Raw genomic sequence first — 13,800 nt, 5'->3', positions numbered from 1 at the left:
CCCGTGAGCGGCTGGTCTCCTGACAGGGGAAGAGATGGCACGTTTTGCCACTTTCCTCGGTAATATCCACATTAAGTGCTCCGGCTGCTGAAGGCTGTGTGTTTAGGGAAATGAAGACGGAGCCACATTTCTGGGACGGGAATGGCAATGTGAGGGCGGAGACGGGAGCCTGGGAATCGAACACCCGGAGAGGACTGCGAGCGAGAGCTTTCCGCTAGGGCTTAGAGGGCAGCGGAGCAGCAGGTGCGCTCTGTAACGGTCTCTGCACCGAGCACACGGGCGTGACGCCGTGTCTCAGGTGCCTCCCGCGCCCTGCGGCTCCTGGGGCGGGGCCTCCGGGGACGGGGCAGGGACGGCGGCTGGCAGGCTTCCAGGACAGGCCGTCGGCGCAGAGGCGATGGGGCGAGGACAGAGCTGCACCCGGCCCGTTAGGTGCTGCCGGCACCTGTGAGCGGCCGCGGAGGAGCCCTGACCGGAGCTGTGTCTGAGTGGCTGCGACGTGCGGTGCGGAGAGCGGGGAGCGGAGGGGCCGAGGCAGCAGAGGCGGCGCTGACCGCTGCTCCGCACTGCCCGGGTCACGCCCATCACGCCCATCTAAACACAAGGCCACGCCCCACCTGAGCAACAGGCCACGCCCCTCTGAGCACACAGGCCACACCCCCTCTGAGCACACAGGCCACGCCCCTCTGACACACAGGCCACGCCCCTCTGACGCACAGGCCACGCCCCGTCTGAACGCACAGGCCACAGTGCAGTGGGGTTTTGCCTTTCCCCTTGGCCTCTCTCACTCCCACTCGGGCGCCTCTTCCTCCCTGTCCATCCCTGGGGACGCGGTGGCCACTGTTGTGGGCGAGGAACACAGCGAACACGGCCGCAGAGGAGCCAGGGCCCAGGCGGGAGAGGGAAGAGAGAGGAGCGTAACCCCCCTCTGTCAGAAGCTGCTTTATGAGACTCACCCCGGGGTCACAGCAGAGCCACAAACAGATCAGGGATCTGAGAGAGAAATCTCTCTCCTGCCCGCGGAGCTCCGTTAACGGATGCCGCGGGCCCGCAGGGCGGGAATGAGTCCTCGGCTGGAACAGACATTTTCTCTCTGACCCCGGGTTATCTGTTTAAACCAACTGATTCCCTCCCCGCCGCGGCGAAGCCGGCTCCTTAAAAACCGCCAACTCAATCTCCTTTATATTTTGCTCTAAAATCAGCACCAACAATAAATCTCGGGTTGATGACAGAGGGAAGAGCACATCAGGCAGAAACTGTGAATATAAATGAGCTCGGCGCCGGCGGTCCCTCCCAGGACACGCGCCCCCACCGCGCAGGGCGGGGTGCTGCCGGCAGGACGGAGCGCCCGCACAGGGGCGGCAGGTGGGTAGAATCCGTCCTCACCCCTGCGGGAGCTCGGTGTGAGGAGGCGGCGGGCAGGGGGCTCAGACAAAGTGCCGCCGCCAACTCAGCAAACCGGACTGTGCACCGCGGACCCTCACGGCGGGTGCCGAGCGCACACTCACATCTCGCAGACGGCTGTCATTCATTCACTCATTACATGTTCCCACTGGTTTCCGAGAGAGAGGAGGGGAGAGGGAAAGAGTGCTAGGAACATCGATGAGAAACATCATCGACCAGCTGTTGATGGAGCAGCAGCCCAGGCCTGTGACCTGACGGGGAATCGAACCCTGACCTCCTGGTCCCTGGGCAGGCGCTCACCACTGGGCCACGCCGCCAGGCGATGCTGCGGTTTTGAAGCAGCACGGGCGTGGCTTCCTGTGAGGCAGCAGGAAAGGAGAGCGTGTAGAGAACCAAGGGAAGCCTAGGAGCCATAATGGCCCTCCCACCGTCCTGTCCCACAGCCTCTGTGGAGGGTGCCGTCCAGCTAGTGAGAGTGACTGTGTGACTGTGTGACTGTGTGACGCAGCCTCTGCTGGTCCGGTACCAGCTGCTCTGCAGGCCGTGAAGCACCCGCTATGCTCACGCCGAGGGGGCGAGGGGCGGGGGGGGGGTGGGGGGGCAGACAGCACTCCCCTGGTGGCCGGCCTCGGACCCCCCGGCCTGGGGACGCCGGGAGCTCAGGGAAGGGTGCAGAGGGCGTACAAGGAGCCAAGACCCAAGCCCATAGGCCTGGACAGGAGGCAAGCATTTCCCCCAAGTTCCTCCTCCGAAAAGAGGGGCCACCTCTGGCCTGGCCAGCAAAGCCAGGGTGCCAGGCGGCAGTGTTTGCCAGTGTGGTGCGCGTCCCCCCAGGGGCACGGGAAGAGTTTGGGGTACACGCTGCACCGGAGTTTGGGGGGATATGCACTGCACCGTGCTTAGCTGCACCTAATTCTACGTTCTCCTGAGTACAAGGGGCACTCAGCGTTGCGAAAATTATAGAAGGGGTGCACCTATGTCAGAAGTTTGGGAGACACTGACTTAGGGAGACAGTGAGACCCTGTGTGGGCGGACACAGCACCCCGTGTGAGAGTGCTGGCTACTGCGTGGGAAAGCCTTCCAGGTCTACACGGACAGCATCGCCGTGGGCCCGCTGGTGCCGACAGCTCTGCACACCGACCCGGGGGAGCTCCCGACCCTCTGGCCTCGAGGGCAGCCAGTGCTCGGCGTTCCTTTTGGGACGGGAAAGGCAGGGATGAGACAGGCGTACGCGTGCTTGTGCGCTGTTATTTACATAAATAAGAACTAAGTGAAACAATTCTGTTACACAGGCTGTTCTGTTCTAATGGGGCTTGTCTGTGACGTGGCTATCCATACAGCGCTCTCCACCGTGATGAAAATGCACGCGTTCCGTGCATTTATAAATTGAACACACAATTTACGTTCCTCCGAGGGTCTTTTATGGCTAACGCATCTCAGCCACTCAGCCGTCAGCCTGATCTGACATCAGTGTTTCCGGTTTCCGGAGCGCTGGCCAACCCCGTTCGGGCGTACAGATGCTCTCGGGACCTTTCAGCTGCATCTTCTAAGCTGGTGCCTCCCACACCTGTGTGCACCCCGGGCCACTGCGCAGCCTGCTCAGTGCAGGTTCTAGGCCAGCAGGTCCGGCGGAGCCATGACTTTACCGCTGGCCAGCGCCCGGCAGGGCCGGCAGCCCAGCTCTCACGCACCCTCTCCGCACACGGGGCCAGCCCTCACGCACCCTCCCGCACGGGGCCAGCCCTCACCCTCCCTCCCGCACGGGGCCAGCCCTCACGCACCCTCCCGCAAGCGGCCAGCCCTCACACACCCTCCCGCACGCGGCCAGCATTCGCCAGCGCTGCTCCCCCGCTCCCCCCGGGGAGCGGCCGGCTCCTGGGCCTGGGGGGCGGGCAGAGCCTGGGCTGAGCCCAGACCTCCTGGAGCAGACCCTGCGTGTGCAACACGCCTGCTGGGCGAAGTGCATGCTCATTCTATTTGAGAAGCTGGTTCTGTGCGGCGTGGCTTGTTTTTCAATTACGATTACATCCACCTGCTTCTCAATTGGGTCAAAGAAACACTGAACACACCAATTCCGCATGAACACGGCTCAGCAGGAGGCAGCCCGCCTGGGGGCAGGAGGAGGTAAGGTCCTGGGCAGTCACAGGAGGAGGAGGAGGAGGAGGAGGAGGAGGAGGAGGAGGAGGAGGAGGAGGGGGAGGAGGAGGAAGAGGAGGAGGAGGGCCTCAGGAGGAATCAGAGGGTTTCTGTGCAGCCCGACACCCGGAGACTATACAACTTCAGGGGCAGACCTGCTGCCCCGCCTCTGAGCCGTCCACCCCGCACAGCCATGCAGGACTGTGCACGCCACCAAGCACACCTGCCGGCCGCTCTGCAGAAGGGTCCGCACCGCTCCGCTGCTCTAAGAACGCCAGCACCCCCCCCCCCCCGCCCCCAGAGCAGCCAGCATGGCACTCCTGGAGGAAAGGCCGATGGACACGTCCGCACGGGCGGAGGGACACGTCTGGAGCGCGCTGCTGAGCGCGGGACGCGGGAAAGCACACGGCCACAGAGGTTTGGGGACACAGCAACCGTGGAGGGCGCTGCCGGCCCGGAGGCTGGGGCTGGGCACTGACCGGCGTCCGTAAGTCCACAGCCCCTGCGTCAGACCCACGGGGACATTGTCCCCATAGAAACGCCGGAACCTGGTGGAGCCTTGACCCTGAGGACAGCTAAGGACGCACTCACCCAGCTGAGCCCAGATCACGGTCCGGCCGGGAGCAGTGCCCTGCCCGCCCCCCCGCAGTCTGGGGCCGTGGGGTGTGGAGGACGGCGCCTGTGGGCTGGTGTCACGAAGGACGGGAACCGGCGTGTCTCCTGGTGACGCTGGGAAAGTGCCAGGCGGGCAGGGGGCTGGGTGCAGCCAGGCGAGTCTTACCCGTCCGCTGAGGGACGCCAGGCACAGGGAGCCTCCCTGCGCGTCCACCTCGGCCGCCCGCGGGTCACTGTGGGGCCTGGACGGGCCACTGGCCCCGGGCAGGGTCCTGTTTGCAGAGGGCGGCACCTCTGGCCCCAAGGCCCAGGTGAAGGCCCTGCTCGCTGTGCAGTGTGGCCCGGCCCCAGGCGGGTGCCCGGTGGGAGTCCCGTTACTTCCTTCACCGCCGTGGCTGCTGCTCGCCGGGCCGGTCTGCGAAGGAGGCGCACCCGCGGCCTCGGCCGCCAGCTCCACGCCCAGGCCCCTGCGCTCGCTCCTGACCCGCCTGCTCTCGGCGCCTCTGATTACAAAGCTCCATCATCAGCTCCACGTAATATCTGTGCGTGTAGGTAAAATGTGCAAGTGTAAAACCCACTTGTAAAAGCTTTTTAATTAAGCTGTAGAACGGAGGCATTTTAAACAAATTAATATTATTAGCTCGCTCCAGGGAGGTTCCTACTGCAGAAATAAAAGACTTGCTCAAGTATCTAGAGAATTCGGACCAAAAACCCACTCGCCTTCCCACCAACCCGCGCGGCAGCCCGCCGGTTCTGGCTACGGTAGATAACGGCCGTCATTTCTGTTCGCCGAGAAGTCTGCCTGCCTCCTCTGTCTTTGGAAGTCACGTTGTTAATTGCTGTCAGTGCTTCCTGACTGAGACGAGCCATTGCCACTCAGTGACCCTGTTCTGAAGGTGCCGCTCCCGCTGCGGCCAGTGGCTGACCCCAGCGCTCTCCTCCGGGCGGCGCCCGCCTCGGGGACACGAGGCCCGGCTCACGGCTAAGGGTCACGCTGCAGCCCGTGGGGAGGGACGGCCACCTTTTAACGCAGGAGACCTCGGGCGTGACCAGTTTTCCTGCCAAAGCCTCGGACTGAGCGAGGTCCCGGCAAACACACAGATGGCACAGTCCAGTCCCCGGGAGGTGAGAGGCGGCGGGTTTACTGCCCAGCAGGCTCCTCTCACGGGACCCAGGGGCCTGGCCTTCAGCGGGGACATCGCACGCCCTTCAGGCAGGGTCACGGGAGCACAGGCGTGAGCCGAGGGCCTTGCGTGCGGTCCTGGCTGCGGCTCGCCAGCTTCCCGACCCGGGCAAGCTCCTCGCCGGCCTCTCACTGGGGCCGAGACGGGGTCACGCTGCCACCAAAACGAAATGGAATAACGTGTAAGGGCCGTCACACAGCTTCTGGCACACAAACCCTAAATAAACACGGGGTAGAAACACCCTGGCTCCGTGGTCCGCAAACTGTGGCTCTCGGGCCACATGGGGCTCTTTGGCCCCTGGAGTGTGGCTCTTCCACAAAAGACCACGGCCTGGGCGAGTCTATGTTGAAGAAGTGGCATTAGAAGGAGTTTAAGTTTAAAAAACTTGGCTCTCCAAAGAAATTTCAATCGTTGTCCTGTTGACATTTGGCTCTGTGGACTGATGAGTTTGCCAATCACTGCCCTAGCTGGTTTGGCTCAGTGGATAGAGCATCGGCCTTCGGACTGAAGGGTCCCAGGTTCCATTCTGGTCAAGGGCACATGCCCAGTTTGTGGCCCGATTCCCAGGAGGCAGCCAATCAATGACTCTCTCATCATTGATATTTCCATCTCTCTCCCTCTCCCTTCCTCTCTGAAATCTATTAAAAAAAAAAAAAAAAAAAAAGGACAGAAACGCAAAACCCCAATATTTACTGAGTGAAATAAAATCCGGTCTCAATCAGCCCTGGGATTCCTTGTGAGCAGCACATATTTTTAAAAGGATCTCAAATGCCAACATCCTTAACACCGTTTACGTGCGAGGCGACGGCAGGCAGCCAGCTCAGGAAGAGCCTCCTTCAGCCGAGCGGTGGAAACTGAGACGCCAGCCGCCTGGCTGCCGCCAACACGGAGCCGCCGGGAGCGGCTGGGGCGGGCAGGAGCCCATCGCCGAAGCCCAGGACACGGTCCTGAGGGCCTGGCTGAGCCCCAGGGGCGGCCACGGGGGCAGACGTGTCTACGCTCAGTCCCCTCCGCCTGCTCTCCACCCCACGGAGACGGAGGCCCTTGTCTTGCCCTCGTAGGGACCGGACACGCAGAGGCCGAGGCTGCCTGGGACGCACGTGAACCTGGCCGCCACGCCGTCCTGCCTCTTGGGCAGCCGTGGCCTGTGACGCCCGCGCCCTCAGGGGCAGACCCGCAATCAGAGCAGCGGAGGACATTTCCCTGTGGCCAGCCCAGAGGTAGACGGGAGAGACGAGGAGCACACCCGCCTTACTGAGCACCCACCGCTCCGGGCACACACGCGGGGCCGCACACGCTGCTGCTCCAGGCTCCCGTCCTCCCTGCTCGGCGTCCCCACGGCCACGGGGGCCTCACGGGAAGAGGAACCACCCACAGGTCCGCTGGCCATCACAGCCGCCGGTGTCCACCCCACACCCTGGGCCCTCAGGCCTGCTTGGCCGGGGCTGGGGGATGGAGAGGGCGGCTGGGACTCGGCACAGGTGCCCCTGACCCCCCGCCCCCTGAAGTGGCTCTAATACCCCACAGCGCTGGTCTCAGACCCCCTCCCCCCTCACCCCTTCCCGGCGAGGCACGGGGCTGGGACGCTCTATAACTTACCTGTGACACCCGGGCGGGGAAGCACTCCCCGAGGGCCGCGTGCATCCAGCGGGAGGTGGGCCAGCCCAGGGAGCAGCCGGGCCTGCAGCGGGCCTGGGGCACAGAGACCCGGCCGCTGTCCCCACCCCCAGGGGGCGGTGGCGAGGGTGTCCTTAGGCATGAGGCTCGGGGTGGGAGCGGACCTGGGTGCTGTCCTGTGGAGACCGCTTGCGCCGTCGCCCACACACGGGGACAGGAGAACACGCAGTGGGAGCGGGTGGGAGAACCAGGACACGCAGGGCAGGTGAGGGTGAGGAAACCCATTATCGCCTTCGGCGCAGACGTCACCGTGAGAATGAGCGCCAGCTCCCGGAGGGCGGGCCGAGGACGTGCGCCCAGCAGGCTGCCCTCCGGCCTCGGGTCCGGAGACGCGTCCTGAACACGCCGGCCCGGGTTCGAGTGCAGTCTGAGGCCCGGGAGGAGCCTGGGCGCCTGTCTGGTCCGAGTGCGTGCCAGGCGGCGTGATGCTGCCGGCAGTGCCAGGCACTTTGTACGTGAGCCCTGCCAGCCTGGTGTCCGCCTGCGTCCCCTCCCCCCGTCCAGAGCCGCCATCCTGCCCAGCCCAGCCACGACGCCCCAGGAGCCTCCCTAGAGCATCGCCATCTGACGCCCATACCTCCCGCCCGCCTCAGCCCCGCGGTCATCACACTGAGCTACCGGCCCCAGGAGCCCCGCCTCTCCCATCCCCTCACCCCTAGGCAGGCCCTCCCCCCCACACACACCACCCCCCCTCCCGCGGACAGAACAAGAGGACTTTCGAGTAGCGATGGCGAATGGCCCAGGTGGCAAGGCTTCCGGCCTGAAATCCTCCGCGAGCAGAAGAAAAGGCAAAGGGAAGCCAGGGGCTGCAGCCAGGCCAGGCCAGGCGGGGCCGGGGCCAGGCGGGGCCGGGGCCAGACCAGGCGGGGGGCCAGGCGGGGCCGGGGCCAGGGCAGGCGGGGGGCCAGGTGGGGCTGGGGCCAGGGCAGGCGGGGCCGGGGCCAGGGCAGGGCTAGGTGCCAGGGCAAGGGTGGGGGTCAGCCAGGGCCTTAGGTCAGAGCAGCAGGGGCCCAGGGCAGGGCCAGGGCTGGGGCAGGGTCAGGGCATGGCTGGGTGCCAGGGCAGGGTGGGGGGTCAGCCAGGGCCTTAGGTCAGAGCAGCAGGGGGCCAGGACAGGCAGGGGGCTGGCTGCAGGGCTGACAGCCTGTAGACACCCCGGACCGGGGCACAGAGGTGGCACCGGGGGCTGTGGGTGGACTCACAGGGTCAGAGCCGCCTGCTGCAGGCCGACGGGCAGGCCTCACTCTGATGGGCATCAGACCACCCGGGGGTGTGGGGTTCCTGACTCAGCACATCTGCACTTCCGCCGGGTCCCGGTGATGCCAGCCCCGCTGCCGGGCACCCCACTTTGAGAACGTCAGGGCGCAGTGGGTGCTGGTGGGAGCAGAGCAGAGCCCGCCCTGCAGGGTGAGGCGAAGAGGAAGGGAATTCCCGGGCGGGGCCAACAGCTCTTTCCCCGGAGGCCGCCCGCAGTCCCTCTCAGCGTCTGCTGAGGGAGTGACGCCCAGGGACCCCGATAGGAGCCCCAGCCAGGTCCACAGAGGGACCCCTGAGACAGACAGAGCACCGGGGACCCCTGCGTCCATGGCGAGCTCGCGGGAGGCAGGGCGTCCTCGGAGCAGGACAGGGACGGCCGGAGGCAGAGGACACAGTCGTCGGCGCTGACAGCGCAGCGCAGCCCGCGGGCCGGGGTGCGAGGACAGACCCCGCCGGGCCGGGCTGAGCGTGTCCCCGGGAGCCGGCGGCGGCTAATGAGCTGTGAGGACGAGGAGCCGCGCGGAGGGCCGGTCCGAGCGCCCGTCTGCGGGCTGAGGATCCACGAGACGGAAACAGAGGAGATGGGAAGCATTAATCAAATTAACAGCTGGAAACTCCCTGCCAGGAGCAGAGGATCTGCATCTTCTGACAAAACAGCACCAAGGCTGGGAACGGCCTCCCACACGGGCCCGGAGCCGCGTCCAGGAGCCGTCCGAGCGCCACGGAAGGAACCGGACACCGCCGAGTCCGGGAAGGCGCGGCCAGCGCCCCAGGCACAGCGAGGCCAGTCCGTGGCTAAGGCCGCACGGGGGCGGCGCCTGCAGCGCTAAGGGACCCGGTGTCGGCTGTGCCCGCGGCCACAGACACGCCGAGTGGCAGCCACGGCCACGCCCCTTCGCAGGGCCCGGGGCGGCGCATGCCTGACACCTGTGGCTTTCTGATCAACACATAGCAACCCCCCCGCCCCCCCCATCCGAAGTGTTTGCCAATTTCCTTGGGGCACGTATGCCCACCATGGCGGGTGCCAAGCTACAAATGTGGCTGAATACAGGGTTGCTCCAGCCTGGCAGCTGAAGTGCCCCTTTGCCTCTGGAAGTTTCCATCTTGGCATCGACAACTCGTGTATCAAGCAGAATTCACTATCCTGTCTCTTCCCTGCCTTTCCCAGCGGAGTCTGCCCCTGTGTACGCCGACTGTCACCGCCACCCACCTGGCCACTCAGACCGGACACACGGAGCGGAGGAGCCCGAGCTGACCCTGCCATCTCCCCACACGCACAGGCCCCTTCTCTCTCCGCTCACTCTCAGCTCCGCCCCCGGCGTCTCACTCCCTCCGCAGAGCGTCCTTCATCGGCCACACGCTGCGGCCAGCCCCTCCCTGCTCCGCTCCCGGTCTGCACCGAGTGTGGCCGCGGCCCGAGGACACAGCCCGAGTCCCCGGCGCCACCGGCCTTTCCCTTTGCTGCCAGGACCCATCCCACCTCCTCCGAGCACACCGGCCACGCACACGGTCCCCGTGTCCCGGGACACGTTCCCTGCTCTGCACGGCTCCCCTGCCCGCTCAGCCCTGTCACTGTCCTCTTACCCATCCTTTCATCCTGACGGTTTGCCTGCCTGTCATCTCCTTCCCCGGAACTGACCCTCCCCTGGGTCCATGGGGCCCTCTGTGACCAGGTCATCAGGGCAGACCCAGGGCCTGGGCTTCTGTGGTCAGCCCGGCCACCAGGGCAGACCAGGCCCTGGGCTTCTGTGGTCAGCAGCACCGCCCGTGTCTCTGGGCGCTTTGCTTGTCTCCGGGGAAGGCCTGTGCCTCCCGAGGTGGAGACTGTGTGAGATGCGAGCGTGGGTGTAGCTGGTGCCTCGTGCCGCCTGACAGGCAGTGGGTCCTAATCAACGACCCCCCGGGTCCCCGAGGCCGCGGTCCCTCAGGCTGGCAGCGGGCTGCTGCCCGGGGCACACGGTGAGGCCGCAGCAGGCGGGTCCGAGTTCAGCGGCCTGCGAGCTGCTGCTCCCAGAAGCCGGGCTGAGGCGCAGGGAGCACAGGGCGGCGGCAGGTCAACGCTCTAGCACAGACACTTCCCAGACACCCTCCGGTTCCCGGGGGACCCCCCGCCACCGCCCTCTGCTGTCCGGGGGTGCGGAGGGCGGCCTGTGACCCGCCCGACCCTGGCCTGCCTCTGCCGCCGCCCCGGGCCCACGGCATGTGGCAGGCCAAGGAGCCGCCGGGGCTGCAGAATGTGCGCATGCCAGGGCTCTGTCTGCGTCCCTGTCAAAGAGAGAGCTCCCCGCGGGGCCACACTGTCCCCACAGCGGCCCCACAAAGCCGGGAGCGCGGCGAGGGCCCCCCGGACGGCCCGTGTGGGTGGAGCAGCCCCGCCGCGGCGCCCGCGTGAGCCCCGGCAGGTGCCGCTCCGGACGGCCATCACCGGCCGAGCGGCCCAGGCTGAGTCACCCCGTGTTTCCGGCAGGTGACCCGGGCGGGGCCGAGCTCCCGGGAGCACAGGCCAAACTGGTGCCCCCACACTGCGACTGCTTCTTTCTGGAAACATTACAAGCTCCGCCCGTGGCAAGCCCTGGCCACCCGGCCCACACGCGCTCCACACGTGGGAGACGCTGCCCATGCACAGGGGGCGGCCCCTCTGATGCCTCCTGACCCGGCCCTGGGAGAGCCCCGGGCACCCAGGCTGGCAGAGGCCACGCAGGAGAGAGGGGCTCCCTGGGCCCGGCACACCTCACCCTGCCACACACAATCACACATTCACACATACACACACTCACTCACACACACTCACACACAATCACACATTCACACACACACACACACACTTACACACACACACAATCACACATTCACACACACACACACTCACACACACTCACACACAATCACACATTCACACATACACACACACACTCACACACACACACTCACACACAATCACACATTCACACACACACACACTCACACACACTCACACACAATCACACATTCACACATACACACACACACACTCACACACTATCACACATTCACACACACACACACACTCACACACACACACATTCACACACTCACACACACACACATTCACACACACTCACACACACACATTCACACACACACTCGCACATTCACACACACACACTCACACACACATTCACACATACACACACACACACAATCATGCATTCACACACACACTCACACACACATTCACACACACACAATCACACATTCACACATACACTCACACACAAAATCACTCACACACAATCACACATTCACACACACACAATCACACACACTCACACACAATCACACATTCACACACACATACATACACTCACACACACACATACACACACACACTCATACACATGCACACATACACACTCACACATTCACACACACATACACACACTCACATTCACATACACACACGCAGGCACACACATTCACTCAGGCACACACACACACACACACACACACACACAGGAAGAGCCAGGATATTCAAAACCAAGCTTTATGCCCCAGAACTTGAGACAATGAAGTGATTGAGAGAGACTATGAAATGAAAAGTTTAAGATTCTCACAAAGGAACAGAATGAGGGGGTGGGGGGAGGCAGATTTAAAAGTAGCAGACAGCATGTCTGCAGTGGAACGGTCCCTGGAACGGAACAAAGGTGAGGACAGACATCAGGCGAGAGCGGAAGTGAAAGCCACTGACCGGAGAGCCAGGACCGTCCCAAACCGGGGCCGGGACACAGCGGGCGAGGAGGTCACCAAGGCCGAGCAGGTGTCCCAGCCAGACTGTCACTCACCCCAGATCCCACAGCCAAGGCCAAACAGGCGCCCGAGGAGCCGGCAGAGCGAGGCCAGCGCTCGGGGGAAAGGGACGGATCTGAGCTGATAAAAGACTCGACTCCGTGGGTGCAGAAACGCGGCCATCTGTAAGCAGGAGGCCATAAACCACCTCTGGAGGCAGGCAGGCAGGCAGGCAGGATCTCACCCACAGAAGGGCCATGGCTGGCAGCACATTCCTCACCGAGAAATACAGCGACCGCCGGAAATGGGGTAACAGCGTCCAGGGGCGGGAGAGACCAGCCATCAGTCAGGCCTTCACATCCGACTGTCCCCACCCCCAGACCCCACACATCCGACTGTCCTTACCCCCAGACCCCCACACATCCGACTGTCCCCACCCCCAGACCCCCACACATCCGACTGTCCCCATCCCCAGACCCCCACACATCCGACTGTCCCCACCCCCAGACCCCTACACATCCGACTGTCCCCATCCCCAGACCCCTCACATCCGACTGTCCCCACCCCCAGACCCCTCACATCCGACTGTCCCCACCCCCAGACCCCACACATCTGCCTGTCCTCACCCCAGAAACCCACACATCCGACTGTCCCCACCCCAGACCCCCACACATCCGACTGTCCTCACCCCCAGACCCCCACACATCCGACTGTCCTCACCCCCAGACCCCCACACATCCGACTGTCCCCACCCCCAGACCCCACACATCCGACTGTCCCCACCCCCAGACCCCACACATCCGACTGTCCCCACCCCCAGACCCCACACATCCGACTGTCCCCACCCCCAGACCCCACACATCCGACTGTCCCCACCCCCAGACCCCACACATCCGACTGTCCCCACCCCCAGACCCCCACACATCCGACTGTCCCCACCCCCAGACCCCCACACATCCGACTGTCCCCACCCCCAGACCCCTCACATCCGACTGTCCCCACCCCCAGACCCCACACATCTGCCTGTCCTCACCCCAGAAACCCACACATCCGACTGTCCCCACCCCAGACCCCCACACATCCGACTGTCCTCACCCCCAGACCCCCACACATCCGACTGTCCTCACCCCCAGACCCCCACACATCCGACTGTCCCCACCCCCAGACCCCCACACATCCGACTGTCCTCACCCCCAGACCCCCACACATCCGACTGTCCTCACCCCCAGACCCCCACACATCCGACTGTCCTCACCCCCAGACCCCCACACATCCGACTGTCCCCACCCCCAGACCCCCACACATCCGACTGTCCTCACCCCCAGACCCCCACACATCCGACTGTCCCCACCCCCAGACCCCCACACATCCGACTGTCCTCACTCCCAGACCCCCACACATCCGACTGTCCTCACCCCCAGACCCCTCACATCCGACTGTCCCTCCCCCCAGACCCCCACACATCCGACTGTCCCCACCCCCAGACCCCCACACATCCGACTGTCCTCACCCCCAGGCTGCGGTGTGTGTCAGATTGTCCCTCACCCCCAGGCTGCGGTGTGTGAGAGTCGGGTTTGATGTGGGGCGAGGCAGGGGTCTGGGAAACAGAACATGACTCAGATCCAGGTACCGCCACGCAGATGGTAACGAATTACCGAGCAGAACACACTTTACGTTTAGACACCTGTGGCTGCCGTTAGACAGACAGACACCACTTCAGCAGAATCACCCAAATGAGAGGACAGCCTCAGCCGCTCTGAGG

At 64.4% G+C, this 13,800-nt stretch overlaps 1 protein-coding gene across 1 annotated transcript in view; it reads right to left on the bottom strand.

The window, feature by feature from the left end:
* The window catches only part of SDK1 (sidekick cell adhesion molecule 1), a gene marked incomplete at its 3' end in the record, with an annotated part of 423,357 nt that overhangs the window by 73,554 nt on the left and 336,003 nt on the right, over positions 1 to 13,800 (bottom strand).

Source organism: Pipistrellus hanaki (assembly GCF_964339955.1).
Source record: "Pipistrellus hanaki genome assembly, chromosome: 5".
NCBI classification, from domain to species: domain Eukaryota; kingdom Metazoa; phylum Chordata; class Mammalia; order Chiroptera; family Vespertilionidae; genus Pipistrellus; species Pipistrellus hanaki.
This window is presented reverse-complemented; position numbering and strand designations above follow the sequence as displayed.